Genomic DNA, 19,986 nt, shown 5'->3' on the forward strand with positions numbered 1-19,986 from the left:
CACTAAATCTTACACTATACATACTTATATGCCTCACCTCTCACTGGGTATGGTTCGGACTCTGTCTTTTCTTAGATGCTATATAAGTATATAGACACTTTCCTGTTCATTAAATCCTGTTCATTACAGTTGTCATAAAGTACATGCACTTAGTAACACTGTCCCTTAGAGTATGAGTACAAGATTTTACAATACATTTTTACATGTCAATACAAAAAAAAAGGTCTGTAGGGTGGAGAGGGATTAGTGGAGAGATATGGTGAAAGGTCACGTTAGTATTATTTCAATTATTCAAAGGTTATAAAGTCTAATTTTTAGGGTAGCTTCACACGTACCGTATCGCTACGTTTTTAACGCTGCATTTTTATCGCATTTTTTATCGCTGTGTTTTTGGTGCGATTTTTACATGCGAGTTTTGATTTTCACATGAAAATCATGTGAAAATCAAAACGCGCATGTAAAAAACGCAGCAAAAACGCAGCGATAAAAACGCAGCGATACGGTACGTGTGAAGGCACCCTTAAACTGAATAATTGGACACATATTCAATTGAGGATGTAAGACCTTCAGCACATGCATAGGGCTGTTTTTATGGTACAAAAAAAAATCAGGAAGCCTTTCAAGAGGAAACCATCAGCATTTCCTGACCATAGAAATGGAACAGGGAAAAGAAAGGCATACTGCCCTGCTGCGCGGCATAGGTGCACTCCTTCAGGTTCTCTGTTCTGGTTCTATAAGTGGACAAGTGATGTTACTTATGTGCCTAAACACTATGTGGCGAAAGAGCTGCCTCTTTTGGCCAGAGGCATAATGCTGGTTCCAGCCAGAACAGTGATTAACAGGACCAGGAGCAAATGGCTCCTTGCCCTGTCAAACACAGAATGCTCCTGGATGCTCCCATAGGGTTCTATGAGAATTATTGACAATTGTAGGACATATCATGGCCTATTTTCCAGGACAGACACCCTTCAAAAAAAAAACTGAAGTGTGTCCATGCCCAATAAAACACTATGGGCTCAGGAAATCTATCCTAACAGTTACTCAGGGTTACCAAGTCCTTTGAAAGACATCATAGGTATGGCATCCCAGTTCAATATTTATTTATTTAAAACTTTTTGGAGGACAGAGGTTACCATCTTAAAATAAGATTATACAAGTCTTCTTGTAGAAATATACTTTAAGAAAGGGTATACATTTGTAAAATCTCTAGTACTAAAGGTGGTTTCTATTATGAATTCCTAAGAAGAGATAAACTGTCTTCTTTAGGGTAAATTGAGATATTAGAGGTGGCTTGAAACTCCATACGGTAAGCAAAGATAAGTGGTGATGCTGGATGCGACAAGGCTTATGTACATACAGCATTGCCACTTACCTTTGGGCTGTTGCACACTTTTTCTCTGTACCAAGCCCAGCGAACATTAACTGAGCATTGGAGAATACAGTGTATGCCTAGCTGCTCAGTGTGCAGGAGCAGGGACTCCCACTTTTGACAGGCGTCCCTGCTTCTGTAGTGTCAAATCTGAATTGGAAATCAAATCCAAATTAAATGGACAATTCAAGGAAATCATCCCAAAGCAAACCTCAGGAAATTCACACATCTCTCCTTGTGAGTTGAGTGAGTTGTTTAGGGTGAAGATCTAATGGGACTTGTTTGTGCAACACTCCAGGTTTTTAATCCCTTTGTACAGGAGCTTGCCGAGATAGATTCCTTACAATCCCAAGGTATTGTGGGTGTCAATTTTGGTGAATCGCTCATAAAGTGGTAGTCCAGTGCAGTGTCAATGAGATCTTTAGTTTCAGGTACTGCATGTAAGGTCTTGTTTAGTCTCCAGGTGTGTGGGCCGGGGAGTGCTGGTAACATGATTGTTATGCTCACTGGCAAATCCCCAAATGCATGCCAGTTTCAATGCACGCTTCTTTAAGTCTGAAAGTACCAGGAATCCATGAGTTATAGAGAGTGTAAAGATTAGGGATTTATACAAAAGGGATCATTCCCTGTAGGAGACTCCAATGGTGAGCCAAGGGCGGCATTGAAGTCATCACCTACCATCAATGTCTATTCCAGAAAATGTGAAGACGTATAAATTAGGTAGAGTGACCCAACCCCCTCTAAATTATCTTTCAACCACAAACCTTCCTTCATCAATTAAAAGGTACAATATTTGACAAAGGCAATGTATGATATTAGGTATAATAATAATATATAATAATAAAGAAACATATCAAAAGTTTTTATCAGTCGGGGGTCTAAGTGTTCAGGCTTAGCACATTCTCTTCTGGCTCTATAATGTAGGTCTTATAGACACAAAGCAGGGAGGGAATTGTGCATAAGCTTGTCTCCCCGCTCGTTCTTAACACTCCTACTGATTAAAACTGTGGCAGAAAAACTTTAAGTAAAACTATCACCCCAAAATATATTACTTACTAATATAATGTTATCACAAATTGTAATAGTTTTCAACATGTTTCTGTATTATACATGACAGGAAGTTGTGTAGTCCTTTAATTTTCAGTGTGGTGTTGTCTCCAGCTCCCTGGCTCCTCCCTCTCTCCTGAGATGATGTATAATCCTTGGCTGTTAACTTAAGCCTCTCCCACCTGAATGATGCCACCCCCTCCAACCAGCCTCTCCAGCCTACATCCTTTATTGGGAGATTTAGGGAAGAATGAGGTATGTTTAGAGCATGCTGCCTTGTGCTGAACAATGCCTCAGCAAGAGGAGCAGACAAGGAATGAATGCAGCATCTTATACAGATTTATTGACATCAGAGCAATAGTCTGCTGTGTACTGAAATGTTCTGCAGAAGCTCTGGGCAGGGCACGGGCTGTGGGAGGGAAGTAGACACGGTGGGTGGCTTTTAATGAGAATCACAAAGTATGCAATTGGTGAGTCTCTGCAAATCTATGAGAAATATAGGCTGCATTTGGCATAGTAATTAAAATGGGAAACAACCCATATCAAATTAAACTGGTATACACAAGAGCCTCTAATTTTTCTATTATAATAGCCTGTTCTGATTTAAAGGGGAACTATCATCAGGTTAGACGAATCGAACCTGCTGATATGTCCCCATTGCACAGGAGACACTGAGGAGGAGGGTATGTCTCTTACCTATCTGCTTGGTGCTGTTCTGGTGCAGTTAGGTGTCTGCTCCACTGTCCGGTGAGACCGTTAGAGGCAACGTTAGGAGAATACCCCCCCCCCCCCCCCCCCCCCTTAGTACCGATACGGTCCACCCCCAGCTGATCTGCTCCATTATCATTAGAAAGGGATGGGCCTTTGGGGGCAGACCGCAGAGGACACAACTTACAGGTAACAGATATACCTTCCACCTCTGCATCTCCTGTGCAGTAGGGACATATCAGCAGGTTAGATTTGTCTCATCTGCTGATAGTTCCTCTTTAATATTTTTGCTTCTTTGCTGTTTTTTTTTTTTTTTCTTTTGTTGTTTTGATTTTTGGAGGTTTTTTTATTTATTTATTTTTTGTAATGTCTTGTAGAATTCAGCAATAAAACCTTCCTACCTTCGTTCCGAGTTACTTTCTACTTAAACCCATTTTATTACTCATTAAATTTCCTCCATTTCCAAACATCCAAGTGTTTTCTCATAAATTTAGTAAAGCAAAAAAAAAAAAAAGATTAATTATTTCATAAAACAGAGAGGCAGCTTTAATAAATCTCCAAGCATGTCCAAATAAAGTAATATGGGGAAATGCTGCATTACGTCTGTGCAAATATAATTTGCGCAGTTCTTACAATTTCTCCCTAGCACTAAAGATTGTAGATTTCATTAAGAGCTCCTGACTAATGTTGTGGAATTGTGATTCTCCACCTGAGCAGGGACAATGCGATGACAGACCAGATCAGCTAAACACAGAATCTTGGCAGGCATACTCTTCAATAATGTTGACATTTGTTATCAGACTAAGCCTGCGAAATCTAGCTAGGGTAAGCGCAAAGCACATTTATATCTAACATCAATATGGCCTATAAAACCACTGTTAAGATGGGATCTTTGAAAAAAAAAATTGCAGGCAGCGGGCTCTTATGAAATGAATTTTGGTAAGCATGCGCACATGTCCTATTTATATAAAGTTACTTTTAGAAACGTTCTAGAAAAAAAAAAATTAAAACGAACTTTTGTTGAAAGGGATCGGCGAGGCGATATCGAGCACCAAGGATTTCGCTGCAAATCTGCAACAAAGCAAAACAGGCACAAGTCCCAGATTTCTCTCCCAGGCATTGCAAAAGGTGAAATCCACCAAATCCAAGGGAGTAGGGGCATAAGCGGATTTTTGCCAATGCACATAAGGGGCCGGGACAAATCCACTAGATAGGGCGAAAACTATGCAATAGTGCAAATTCTGAACCTGTTAAACCAGACCTGTCAAACAAAGAAGAGGGATAAAATAACTGTATTGGGATCATGTGCACGAGTGTATGAAGGTTTCATATAACCTCCAGGTTGGGCAGAGCTGTAATTCAACACCTATAGACTTGTATGGGGCCCTATGGGGCTCTCTAACTACAATGTTATAAGAAATATTATACAAGAGCATTGAATGCTATAAAGCAGGGATGGGGAACCTTTGGCCCTCCAGCGGTTGCAAAACTACAATTTCCATCCTTCGGCTGTCCAGGCATGATGGGAGTTGTAGTTTTGCAACCGCTGTAGGGCTAAAAGTTCCCCATCCCTGCTATAAAACCTTGGGTCATAGGGGGAAGTGATGGAATTCAGATTATAGAGAGGAGGCAGGAACATTGGGCAGAGATGGGATGGAAAGGAAAGGCATGTTTTATACAAGTGTTTTGGAAGGTCTCTGCTGCAAATTGCCTTTCCATCCTATCTATAGCTTGTGTGAGCTGCCCTCCATGTATGCTCTCCCAACTCTCCACACCTCCAGCTGCTGTGTATACGTCCCTCCACCTCCCAACTGCTACATTTAACACTGAAAGAGCAAAAAACCCTGATGGTTTTCTTATTTATCTGTAAAAAAAAAAAAATAATAATAATAAAAATAGAATATAAAAATAAACTAAATTTTAATAACGACTGCTTAATTTTTCATCCTGGAAACAAATCAATAATTTAAACTGATAATAGAAGTCCACAGCCTTCAAAGGGTTGTCCAGGGCTCTAAACTGTTATTACAATCCCCAGCCCTCACAGTCAAATCTGTGCTGACAAGATCTAATTCAAAACCATTGATGGGTTGGGTTCTGTTCCTGTGGTATATACTAAGTTTTGGCTGCCATAATGGCACTTACAGGGAAGTTGAGGGCTGTCATAATATTCTAAGGTCCTGATCAACCTCTTTAAAGGAAAACTCCAGCAAAAACAAAAAATACGGTGCAGGCAATGGAGGGGAGAACATAGTAAAGCATGTATACTTACCAGTCCCTGTGCCCCTGCAAGTCAAAAGGCTCAATAACCCCCACCAGATATCATTTTCTCCCAGCCTCCTGGTATGTCAAGACCCAGGGGATAGTACCCAATTAGCCAATCAGTGAGTAAAACGGTCTCCCATCCCAGTCAATGACATTCATCCATGAACAGAAGGGAGAGCAGGAAGATGCCAGCAGCGGCGACGCAGTGATGTGGGGGCATGGGGATAAATGAGTACATATTCTTTATTATGTTCCCCCCACGTTAGCCATGATTACATAACTAGGGATCTGCCCCTACCCTTTACTTTTTACCAAGGACCCCAACCACTTTGATACAGTCTTGTCTTAAAATTTATCCAATTGTGTAAGTAACATTTTCATGGCTATATTCACCTATGTAACCAATTTGTTGTTATTGATTCAATGAAGCATCTGAAGGGTATGTTCACACAGAGCAAAAGCAGCAGAATTCTGAACTTACCCTAATAGTTTAACCCCTAGCTGCACCAGGGCGTTCTAGTATGTGTATAAAAAAATAATAATGTTTTCTTATTAATACAAAATCCCCTAATAAAAGTCAGAATCACCCCCCTTTCCCCATTTTATAAATAAGAATAAATAAATCAATCAATAAACATGTTTGGTATCGCCGCGTGCATAATCGCCTGAACTATTAAATTATCACATTCCGGATCTCACACAGTAAACGGCGTAAGCGTAACAAAATTCCAAGGTGCAAAATTGTGCATTTTTGGTTGCATCAAATCTAGAAAAATTGCAATAAAAAGTGATCAAAAAGTTGTATATGCGCAATCAAGGTACCAATTGAAAGAACACATGGCGCAAAAAATGACACCTCACACAGCCCCATAGACCAAAGGAAAAAAGTTACATATCGTCGTAATTGTACTGACATGTATAACAAGTCAGTTTTACCCTAGGGCGAACGGCGTAAAAACAAACCCCAAATAAAAGAAATTGCGTCTGCCACTGAAAAGTTAAATTTGTTAAAATAATAAGGGCTCATCTGGGTCTCTAGGTGGAAAAATGCACGTGCTATGGCCTTTTATACACAAGGAGGAAAAAAACGAAAGCGCAAAAATGAAAACTGGCTGTGTCCCCTAAGGTTAATAGTGTCATGTCTGTTTTGTGTCTACAGCTCTTCTGCGGACCAATGGGCTTCCAGGTTGCAAAATACAAACCAGTACCTCCTTGCCTATATAGATTCCTCTCTTAGGATGCGTGCACACTACGGAATCTGCACGGATAACCCACAGCGGATTCCATCGCTCGCCCCCGCTCGCATCTCTGCAAGTGCCATAGACTCCTTTCTAGGCACAGGCGGATTCCGCCATCCGCACAAAGAATTCACTTATCAATTCTTTGGGCGGAAGGCAGAATCCGACAGTGCCTAGAATGAAGTCTATGGCACAGGTGGAGATGTGTGCAGGGGCAAGTGACGGAATTGGTGGAATCCGTGCAGATTCCATAGTGTGCACGCTCCCCTAAAGAACTTTGTATAATTGGTTGTGAAAACCATCACAATCTAAAGGGACAGTCCCATCTCATAATCACTATATATAATATATTGTGGCGGTACATCCTGCGGAACCCCCAAAGAACATGGAAATGAAAAAGATACAGCACTGGGGTATTATGAAATAAAGTAGCATAGAATTTTATAACCAAAAGTATATCCAGGAATGATTTTTTTATTGTGTCAAAATGATCACAGCCCCAACAGCTTTCATTGATCTTCACGCGTTGACATGAAATCACCTGCAGCTGAAATGCATTTCTATTAATATCATTCTATATCCATTTCCCCATCACATTAATTGATCCCCTTTAAATCTCAATGTGTGCAAAAACAATCTGTTAATCTTCATTAACAACTTCTGAGTAAGTTGCAGGGAAACAATGGCGCCATTTGCATACATTTCCCTCTGTAAACAGCCACCTTTAACTCTTCCCTCATTATTAATAGATGTTGAATTGAATCAATCGGAAGCTTTCGCAAAAGATCGAAATTGAATATAACAACACAGTGTTTTCAAATGAGTAGCAAAAATTGCTGAAAGTCCTGAGGGATCTTCACCATTGTTTGGATTTTATGGTTCGCTAGTTGTGCACAAATATTAAAACACCAATTAAATTCTACTATAGTAGACGCGGTGCGTGCCAAATATGCAAATATTGATGAGAACTCCCTGTATATTAATCTATTCCTCGCAACGTTTTCATTTATCACCATTTACAAATCATTACACTGTTTAGCACCGAAGAAATCTTCCAGAAATCTATTGTCTTGTGAACGAGTCTCATCTCATGGTCACCACTAGCTGTGTGTGGAGACCATCATTTATGCCCCAGGAAACAGGAGATGCCCACTATGTTAAAGGGGTCCTCTCGCTACAACAACCTCTGTCAGTGCATTTGGACCTCAAATAGAGGGGTAAGTATAGATCTGGTGTATCCATGCACTGTATGATCAGCTTTAGACATGACCAGGAAATATCGAGGTTACAGGGTAAGGCCATGTTCACACAACGTATGTTTAGCAAATCATTTGCAACAACGGCTGTGATTTATGCTAAACGTACGTTCTATTTGAATGAATGGCGGCCGGAGCGTATATACACAGTCAAGACATGTCATTCAATTCATTGAATAGCAGCCGCACAAGACATGTCAGTTCACACAATGGAGCTTGTGGCTCTGGCCGCACGCTCCATTGTTTGCAGTGGTGAATTGGGTTGTGGGCGCACATCCGAATTCACCAGAAAAGAAGATCATGGGATGATCTTCAGCAACATCAGCTGTTCTGTGACCCAACCAGGTCACAGAACGGACGGTGTTATACGTAGTGGAAACAGACCTTTAAAGGGGTATTCAAGTATCAGAAAATTGTATTCAAAAACATATAAATAACTATCACCCCATAGTATTGCATGATTCACCCCTGAAAGTTAGTAGAAAGCAGAACTACAAAATATGTATTACCTCCATCTTTCCGGCTCCTCCCTCTCTTGATGGACAACACATCTTGCCTGGATCTTGTCTCTAAGCTCTAGTCCCACCCCTTGGGTGATGTCACTCACTTTGACCAGCCTCTTCAGCCAATAAAACCATCTCCCTTTCATATCCACACATACATATATATCTTTATTGGGATATTTAGGGCAAATACAGTGCATTTACAACATGCCGCCTTGTGATGAATGATGCTAAATAAAAAAATCAGACTGGAAGTAAATGGAGCAAGTATTGTAACTTCGCTTAGATAGTCAGTGGTTGTCAATAGCCTGCAGTACAATGATGTTCTGCAACAGTTTTAGACAGAACTGGCAGGAGTGCTGTGGGAGGGGAGCACCCAGGGCGGGAGGACTGTGATGGACAGCTCAGGGAAAGCTATGTATTCTGGGGATGCTAGTACTGAGCAACTGTTAAACCAGAAAGCACAACCAAGAAGTACAGGATAAATGTCGAGCACCGCACTACCCCTTTAATAGACAGCTAGTCTGCGGTTCTTTCCTCATCTCTACAGATGAAGAGAGCTACTTTGCATACTTTATACCCATGATGCAATGCCTTCCTCAGCAAGAATTAGTAGCCCTTGAGCGCTAACATTTCTACAGCCAACCTACACTCTGCTACAGATGGGGAACTCTTCCTTTTGGAGGAGACTGTGGTTTGGTCTGGTTTCTTCTAGGAGGAAGCTGATTTGAATTAGTTTTTTCCCATGATGCACTGCCTGAAACACATTCACCATCTGGGTCTCTTCAATATGAATCAGTACCCCACTAAAATACAACAGTAAAGACCTTGTTAAAGTCATCTTTTTACAGTTTCTTTTCTTCTGTAATGTATAACCTAACACACCTGTTTAATCATCAGTCGTAGAAACTTTTGCTAGTTCAGCATTTCCCCGCATTCGAGAACTATACGTGATGTAATAGGATCATAAAACGTAGCAGATAAAGCTTTGTTTGTGTCATTACCAACAATTGTATCTGCCTGAAAATGAAAATTCTAGCCCAGTGGCTGTATATTAACCCGGTGAAGTGTGATATAGCCTACGCATTGATAATACGTACGACAGAGATCCTGTGTCACTCCATTCATTGACGTGAAAAGCCTTGCCCACATTTGCTTACTGTTAAGTTATGATATAAGTAACTTGAAGCTCCTGGGTCTCAAAGCAGAATATAGTACATAACCTATGACCTTCTATATGACATTTGTAATATGGCGAAATCTCTTTTAAAAGACCATCGATAATTGGAAAGAGAAGTAATTTTCTATGGGGGTGGTCTTCTCCAAGAAGATGGCCATTACGTACAATGTGGGCTGAGAATCTATCACACAAAACCTGGACTCAGTAAGAGGTTCCACTCTTATTGAGGGGGTCTTTTGGAGAGGTTTCACTGAGTTTTCCTATGAGGCAGAGGGGATTTTAAATCCCCTCAGGTACCTGAACCTGGATAGAACAACAATCAAGAGAATGGGTCTACTGGGTACGGAAAATACTATGCTATTTCTTTCATCAAATACAATGGAATTTTCAAAGAAGCCTCCAATGCAAAAGTGAACTTAGGGCCCTATAACACAGGACCATTATTGTGCAAAAAATCGTTATATCGCTCGAATTGAAATGATAATCGTTCTGTGTAATTGCAGGCAACGATCAGAAAATCGTTTGTTTTAATCGCTAATCGTTCGCTGTAATTCCGCATTTGTTCAGTCAAGTGCCGTGTTTTTTCACTAAGCGTTCAGTGTAATTGCACATTGTTCATTGTTTTGCTGGGATCAGAAGGAGTAAACGATCATAGATCATAGTAACGATCGCAATAACAATCGTAGTAACGATCGTAACTAACGACCATCGTTCTGTTTAATTTGGTGAACGATTTCAGGGTAATGCTGCGTTTACACGTAACGATTATTGGCCCGATCGTACGATTAGCGATGACGGATTTACGATTTTTTTTTATAACGATCAGCGTTTAGATGGTACGATATATCGTACGAATATTCGCACTGCGATCGTTTTGCGATCATTTAAGCCTATCTCACACATTGGTTAAATCGGCGAACGACTGTTCACACGGAACGATGTGCAAATTTTTTGCGTACGATGAACAACGATTTGCTGACCTGATGAAAGATCACGATGTACGATTTATCGTGCGTCGTTCGATCGCTCGCTGCGTTTACACGTACGATTATCGTTCGAATTCGACCGTTATCATGCAGTTGTGACTATGACTTCTATGACTAAGCAAAAAAAAGGAATTGATGACTCAGTTGTGAATTCTTCTCGAAGTCAAAGTCGAAAGGTCTCTATACACTTATGCTGTTGTCGGCCCGAAGCTGCCGTGGCAGCTAGTAAAGCTATCAGTATGCAAAGTGAGGGAGTCTTAAGCCCCTATTACATAGGGCGGTCTCCAGGAGCAAGCGAGCGCAGACCTGTTAGGTCAGAGCTCGCTAGCTAGCTCCTCATTTACCACTATGACAGCGAGCAGGTAAGTGGAGGGGGGGCGTTTAGATCATCCGGGGAGCTCATAGAAGATAGCGGTGGTCTGCTACCACCATTCCTATTACACAGAGCGACAACAGGAGATTGTCGCTATCAAGGTCATTTGTCTTTCAACATTTTAAAAGACAATGATCAGCCAACATCGTGCATGTCGCCTGATCGTTGCCTTTTTATTACACTAAGCGATTATCGGCCGTAAAGACCAATAATCAGCCAAAAACAGCCAATAATGGCTTTGTGTAATAGGGCCTTTACTCTTCTCCATTTCTTCCTCAATAGCGGCACAATGTGGCCGGGATGATCAGCTATTGGTAACTGCATGGGCATGTGGTTTCGGCAACACGTGGGGAGCGCAGTAGAAGAGCCGAACATACGTTACTAATTCCATTTTGGACAAATGCGATTATAATGATGATATTGGTGCAGAAAATCTCAAAGATATTCGTAATCAAAAATTTCCCCAAAAATTTAGATTTTATTTGAACAAAGTCTCTACTTCGTAATTTCAATATACAAATATTTGTGAATCAGATTATCATCTTATTTTATTCCCCTCCACATTTAGTCCTGTGGTTTCAGTGTATACCTGAGGCGTCTACAATGTTCAAGCCGAGATTGAGTAACCCTGTCTAAAATACGTCAATTACAGCAAACTCTCAGAGAGGGTGTCCAGGGCGTCTGTAGAGGGGCGTAGACAGAAGGATATCACTAATGATAGGTATGATGGGGAAATAATGATGTGGAAAATCACACTCAATGTTGCAAATGTTGTTTATGTGATGGCTACACATATTATTGATTAGTAATGACTAGAAAAAAAATTGAAAGCAGATCCTATATCAATAAAACTAATTTTAAGAGGTCAGAAAAAAAAAACATTTTATTAGCAAACGACTAATGATCTGACTGGGGCAACCCATTTCTAGAAGGTCTTTTAAGCCAAAAGTGAAGCTGGAAATTAAATGAATATGGGACCCCCATCATCCCGTTATCATTGAACAAGTTGACTATGTCTGTTTAGTCTTGGTTCTCACATGATAAGACGTTGGGCTCTACGCGATAAGACGTCGATCCAAGGAGTTATTCTGATTGCCATATTTGAGTTGGGAAGGAATTTTTTCTCCCTGTGATTGGGCATTTGACATCTACCTCCTTGGGGTTTTTGTCTTCCTCTGGATCAACACAGTAGGGTTACAGGCTGAGCTTAGTGGACTTTCTTTTTTAAACCGTATGTACTATTTAAGGCTATGTTCACACAATGTAAGTTCCGTGGGAATCACAGCCGTTGTTACAACAGCTGTGATTCCCACAGAACTTATGCAGTGCTGCCTTCTGAGGGAATCCCGGCCTGAGTGTATACACATGGTATACGCTCCGTCCGGGATCCCTAGCGGCGCTGTCGAAAACTGACATGTCAGTGCAGACTATAGAGTGAGCGGCTCCGGCCACATGCTCCATAGTGTGCTGTGAGGCGTTCTGATGCGGGGCAAAAGTTCACCCGGCTGGGATGATCTTTTCTGAGACTGGCCGTTCCATGACTCGTCCGGGTCACAGAACGGCCAGACTCATACTAAGTGTAAACTCCTAACTATGTAACTCCCATTTTGAGGGAGGAGGAGACTTACCAAAGTGCCAACTGCAGATCTTAGCGGACATGTCTTTCTTCTCCAGCTGTAACAGTAGTAAGGGGTTTTATAACATGTTTAGCCCTAATACTTGGCACTTTATAAAAATCAACCAGTACTACAAAGTCTGCCTATAGAAAAGTGAAATGGGAGTCATTTTGGTATAGGTGCCATGACTGCAATACAAAAAGGATCAGAAGGTGGCACAGTTTTTTAAATAAACAAATAACACAACGTAAATCGAGATATAACAGTATTTAACCCCTCGACCTAGCTTCAGGATGCTGTTCTCTTTATAGGATCCTCTTTGTGCTCTGTGTTACCTCATACAGGGCAATACTGTTTGGCAGATCACTTGGCTTAGTGAACATAAGGAGCACCACCACTTACCTATTTGCATAGCGCACCACTGCTTACTGTAGAGGAGCAGGGACACCTGCCACAATGATATTGTATTGTAAAAAATACTCAGTACTCCCAACTTCTCTCTGTGCCCAGGCCCAGACTGGTGTTTTCCTATTCATTCTCTAAGTACAATTTAAAGGAGAAGTCCGGTGGGGAAGTAAAAAATTATTAAAGGCAGGGCGGGGGGGATAAAAAAAAATAGTTATAGTCACCTGTCCTGTATAGAACCGTGTCCCGCTACTGGACCCCGCCAGCTGTCTTCTGAGCTTCCAACCGGCTACGCCTCAACCTGTCTGACAGATGCCCCATTCAGCCAGTCAGTGACTGAGGCGGGACACCACTGCAGTCACTGATTGGCTGAGTGGGCTAAAGGCCACAAGTCTGTGATGTGGAACCAGGGTCGTGAATTACCTAGAATTGTGGAGAAAATGACAGCCGGGGGGGGGTCTGAGAGCTCTGTGATACGGGCTCTGGGAGCAGTAAGCATAATGGGGGAGATTTATCAAACATGGTGTAAAGTGAAACTGGCTCAGTTCCCCCTAGTAACCAATCAGATTCCATCTTTCATTACTCACAGACTCTTTGGAAAATGAAAGGTGGAAGGCAGGAGGACACCAGGGAACGTGCTATGGTAAGTTAATACTTTATTATTTTACACTAAAGGCAAGCGCTAGCGATGTCCGTGCAGCCCTTGCTGTCCTATAGTCGGCCCGTGCAATTGCTCAGTAAACAAGCGCTGATCTAGCAGTTTACAGTTTATGATCGGGACGTGTAATAGTACCCTAAGCATATGAGAAAGAAAGTACCAAGGCCAGGTATCCATCCACATACAGCTGTTTGGGAAGAGGGAATGTGTCACAATACAAACAAATATATTATTAATACAAATAAGTATTTGATCTTCCTATTAAATAAATACTATGGGAAAACCGTAGTTTTCAGTGGACGTTTCCCTTTATAAAGACACAATCCCATACTCTCTATATGCTATTCATTGTATACAGGCTATATTTTTTACCTTACCATGAACATCATGCCCCTCTCCTGCAAGGTCCAATATTCTAAAACTGAGCATACAACTTTAAATTTGTGTACTCTGTGTAGTCTTGACTTTGTCGAGCCAAGTTTACATTATGAAGTCTCCGGAGATGAACATGACAGTGTACTGTCCACTTTTATTTACTCATTTAAATGGCAAACTGTCAATGCACTTTACCTGTCATGAACAAAGAGCAGCTAAATGCCTATAGCTGACAATGCAGAGACCCCTCGAGTCTGCTCTGTGATTAAAGTCACAAGCATTGCTGCTCATGTTAGGATTTTTGTTAATTTGTATGATTAATTTTGATGTAACGGCGTTTAAGAAGTAGGAAAAAATATGAAAACTGAACTGAAAAATAAAAGGGAACGGGAACGTCTTAGCAGTCCAGTTGTGGAAGGTAATGATGGGCATACAAGGTCCACGTTTGGAGTGATGTAGCCTCTAAGGGGTGGTGGGGCTCCTTGGACCCTTTTTCCTATAATCTGGTCCTGATAAAAGCTGAATCGCTACATGGAATATTGTGGATCACACCTCTTCTTAAAGGTTTTATTTTTTTTCCTACTAAGCAAACTTGGTAAAATCAGATGCATACCATAGACATAATGTGAAGAAGTACAAATGGGGTTTTGTTCAGATAAAATAACTTACATCATTGTACAGTTCTTCTCCCCCATAGATCTGTGCTGTGTGTCATGTGACATTGCACATGCTTCCTTGCTTGCCTGCATGGTGGAGACTAAAGCCCCTATTCCACGGGCCGACTGTGAGGAGCAAACAAGCACTGTCAGCGCTTGTTTGCTCCTCGTTCCCCACTCGCTGCCACCCCTATTACATGTGGCGGCAGCGAGCGGGTGAGTGCGGTAGGGGCCACAGGGAGCTGCAGGGGGGCTGCTCGGGTGATCGCTAGATCGCCCGGGCAGCCCATAGAGGATAGCGGCGGTCTGCTGCCACCGCTCCTGTTCCACGAAGTAATGGCAGCTGCTATCACAGTTGTTTGTCTTTCAACATGTTTGAAAGACAAACAACAGCAATGGTCAGCTGACATGAACAATATCGGCTGATCGTTGCCTTCTATTTCACGGGACGACTATTGGTCCTAATATTGGCCGAAATGGGCAATATCGGCTGAATACGGATGATAAACGTAAGGCCCTATTACACTGGACTATTATCGTGCAAAAAATTGTTATGTCGTTCGAATTAAATGATAATTGTTCTGTGCAATTGCAGGCAACGTTCGAAAAAATGTTCGCATGTCGTTTAGATCTGAACCTAAAATTATCAGTAACCGTTCGCTGTAATTCCACATTCGTTCGCTCAAGTTCCGCATTCGTTCACTAATCGCTCAGTGTAATTGCACATTGTTCAGTGTTTTGCTGGGATCAGAAGGAGTAAACGGTCATAGTAACAATCGCAATAACGATCGTTACTAACGACCATCTTTCTGTGTAATATGGTGAACGATTTTAGGTCAGCGATAAACAATCTCGTTTGCGATCGTTTATCGTTAGTCGCTAATCGTTAAAAATCGCGATGTAATGTAATAGGACCCGAACAGCCAATACTTCTCAGACAGACCTAAAGATTGCAGTTGAACTGGGCATGTGTGACCATGTTAATGGATACTACAAGGTGGTCCTAACCAAGAATAACAGGTTATCAAAAGATAACAGGCACATTGGACATATATACTATACATATGTTTATTTATTTTATTTTTTTAACATATATATAATTTCAGAGGCATCAGTTTAGAGCTGTAAAACCCCCTTCAAAGCAAAGTCCTTCTGTAACTGGCGATTCAGCTATCCCCTAGGCATTACCTACATATCACATACTATATTTCCAAATTACATCGACCTCTAACATTCATATTGGAGTTGCTTTTTCCGTAGTTCAAAACTTTCTAATGATCTCGGTTGGTTCTGGACCGGTCAGAGAGAACTACAATGCGAAATTAAATATTTGGTGGGGAACAATGTAAATTATTAAGACAATAAGTCTTCTAACAGCTGTATTCATTTACATGGTAATGAAGCCAGCTGTTCCGCTATAACGGGAATGTTGAATAGAACAGTAGGACATTGCATGAGTTAACCCTTCAGGGGACCGAGGAAGAGGCTGATAATAATATACTCATTGTCACGTAGTTTTGAATATGAAATATTTTTCTATAAAGTGATGATACAAATTCTTTGGATTCATGTCTTCCCTTAATCAGGGGAGGTGTAATATATTTACACATAGGCACATCTACACATGATTTAGGTTTTAAAAAAAATTACTTCTATTAAAAAAAAAAAACTGGTCTTCCAGTACTTATCAGCTGCTGTATGTCCTACAGGAAGTGGTGTATTCTTTCACGTCTGACACAGTGCTCTCTGCTGCCACCTCTGTCCATGTCAGGAACTGCCCAGAGCAGTAGCAAATCCCCATAGAAAACCTCTCCTGCTCTGGACAGTTCCTGACACGGACAGAGGTGGCAGCAGAGAGCACTGTGTCAGATTGGAAAGAATATACCACTTCTTGAAGTAAATTACAAATCCGTATATATCTGTCTGACACCATTTGTTAGCTGCACTGTTTACATAAGTTTGGGAGTCACATAGCTAGGTGACATACATACGTGTCACTCCTTGTCTCTGCAAAACTCTGGGAACTGCCCCAAATGGTGTATTGTGGGACCAAGTCATTGCTTTGTATTGGCTTACAGCTACTGTATTCTTATGTATCATTTTATAACTACTGTACTCATACATATTGGTTTATAGATACTGTACTCATATGTATTTATAGCTACTGTACTCATATGTAATGGCTTATAGCTACTGTACTCATGCGTATAGGTTTATAACTATTGTACTCATATAAATTAGCTTACTGTAGAGTTACTGTACAATATAACTATTGTACTCATATGTGTTGACTTATAGTTACTGTACTCATGTGTATTGGCTTATACCTAATATGTACTTATATGTATTGTTTTATAGCTGCTGTTCTCATATATACTGACTGCATACATGTTGGCTCATAGCCACTGTACTCATATGTATTGACTTATAGCTAGAGATGAGCGAATCGGACGAACCCGAGCATGCTTGAAAGCTACTGTATTCATATGTATTGGTTTGTACCTACTGAACTCATATGTACTTATAGCTACTGTAGTCATATGGATTGCTTATAGTTTCTGTACTCATATATTGCTTATAGTAACTGTACTCATATTTATTGCTTATAGTTTCTGTACTCATATATTGCTTATAGTAACTGTACTCATATTTATTGCTTATAGTTACTGTACTCATATGTATTGCTTATAGCCACTGTACTCATATGTGCTTATAGTTACTGTACTCAAATGTATTGCTTATAGCTACTGTACTCATATGTGCTTATAGTTACTCATATGTACTCATATGTACTCATATTTATTACTTATAGTTACTGTACTCATATGTGCTTATAGTTACTGTACTCATATGTGCTTATAGTTACTGTACTCATATGTACTGCTTATAGCTACTGTACTCATGTACTTACAGTTACTGTACTCATATGTATTGCTTATAGTTACTGTACTCATATGTATTGCTTATAGCTACTGTACTCATATGTATTGCTTATAGGTACTGTACTCATGTATTGCTTATAGTTACTGTACTCATATGTGCTTATAGTTACTCATATGTACTCATATGTATTGCTTATAGTTACTGTACTCATATGTATTGCTTATAGATAATGTACTCATATGTATTGCTTATAGCTACTGTACTCATGTACTTATAGTTACTGTACTCATATGTATTGCTTATAGTTACTGTACTCATATGTATTGCTTATAGATAATGTACTCATATGTATTGCTTATAGCTACTGTACTCATGTACTTATAGTTACTGTACTCATATGTATTGCTTATAGATAATGTACTCATATGTACTGCTTATAGCTACTGTACTCATGTACTTACAGTTACTGTACTCATATGTATTGCTTATAGTTACTGTACTCATATGTATTGCTTATAGCTACTGTACTCATATGTATTGCTTATAGGTACTGTACTCATGTATTGCTTATAGTTACTGTACTCATATGTATTGCTTATAGCTACTGTACTCATATGTATTGCTTATAGGTACTGTACTCATGTATTGCTTATAGTTACTGTACTCATATGTGCTTATAGTTACTCATATGTACTCATATGTATTGCTTATAGTTACTGTACTCATATGTATTGCTTATAGATAATGTACTCATATGTATTGCTTATAGCTACTGTACTCATGTATTTACAGTTACTGTACTCATATGTATTGCTTATAGTTACTGCACTTATATGTACTGCCTATAGCTACTGTACTCATAAACTTATAGTTACTGTACTCATAAACTTATAGTTCCTGTACTCATATGTATTGCTTATAGTTACTGTACTCATGTACTTACAGTTCCTGTACTCATATGTACTGCTTATAGCTACTGTACTCATATGTAAGTAGATAACTATCCAGCAAGTAAAAGAAAATCAGTTTTGATATAATGCCAGGACAGAGTTTAAGCCTTTATGTAAATCAGTCACTGTCTGTCTGCAACCTACAGGTTGTTGTCACCGCTGTCACACCCAGACATTTCCTTTGTCTGTCACCCACTACACCTTCCATAGAAAGTGGTTTTGGAAACAGGAATCAGTTTTAAGTTATTTTGAGAAAGAACATTAGCACTTCTCTGTGTTAGTAGACAGTGGATGATTTCCTGTCCTCATTACTCAAAAGGCTATTAAAACCCTTACAATAGGTTTTCATCTTGCCGTTAAGCACGGTGGAGGATATCCTTAATTAGGGGGAGATAAAGGAGAGATAATTGTGGTTTTTCCCTTAAATTGCTATTTTAATGTCATTGGAACTTGTGCGTGTGAAAAAAAAAAAAATATGAAAATTTCTGCAGTCACTTACAGGTGCAAAAGAACTTATACTGTGACTACATCTATGGCTATTTGCATCAATTGTTTTTTATCATATATATTATACACTTATTATACTATACATGTATTTATGCGAGTAGAGAACAGACTATATTGCGCAAGCCCAATGAAAATTTTATATGCTGTATATTAGATTATAATACTGTATGTAGGTATTTAAAGGCGTTGTTCACCAAAAATGTAGGGAGCCTTTTTTCTCTTAAAGGGGTAGTTCACAAAAATAAAAAAATAAAATTCATGCAAATCATTTGTAATTTACTTCTATTAAAAAAAATCTCAATTATTCCAGTACTTATCAGCCGCTGTTTGGTATTCTTTCCAGTCTGAGAGCAGAAGAGATTTTCTATGGGGATTCGCTGCTGCTCTGGACAGTTCCTGACATGGACAGAGGTGGCAGCAGAGAGCACTGTGTCAGACTGGAAAATATACACCACTTCCTGTAGGACATACAGCAGCTGATAAGTACTGGAAAACTTGAGATTTTTAAATAGAAGTAAATTACAAATCTATATACAGTAACTTTTTTGACACCAGTTGATTTGAAAGAAAAGAATATTCTCTGGATAACCCCTTTAACACTTGAGGACCACAAGATACAGCACCATCAATGGCTCTGGAGAATGGAGGTGCTCAGTACACTTTCTAACACTTGAACAGTATGACTCTTATCACTTGAGAATTAAGGTGCGGAATTCAACATGGCTGTTTGGTGAACAGCCTAGAGCAAATTACACATGGGTGATGGAGAATCTAGCCAGGCCTTGGTGCCACATCAGTCACAGTCCAGTTACCCTGCTTGGCTTAAAGTGACACTGTCCCCCCCCCCCCTTTTTCCATTCTGACTTCCCTACACAGGTGTAATGGGTAAATTTTGCAGTTTTCATACCTTATTTTATATCATACGTCATGGCTATGGGCCGACCTAAAGGGGGTGGGGCCTAGACCTTTAAGCCAGCCTGTTCCAATGGGCAACGAGGGGGCGATGCCTAT

This window comes from Dendropsophus ebraccatus, chromosome 9 (genome assembly GCF_027789765.1).
Source record: "Dendropsophus ebraccatus isolate aDenEbr1 chromosome 9, aDenEbr1.pat, whole genome shotgun sequence".
NCBI classification, from domain to species: domain Eukaryota; kingdom Metazoa; phylum Chordata; class Amphibia; order Anura; family Hylidae; genus Dendropsophus; species Dendropsophus ebraccatus.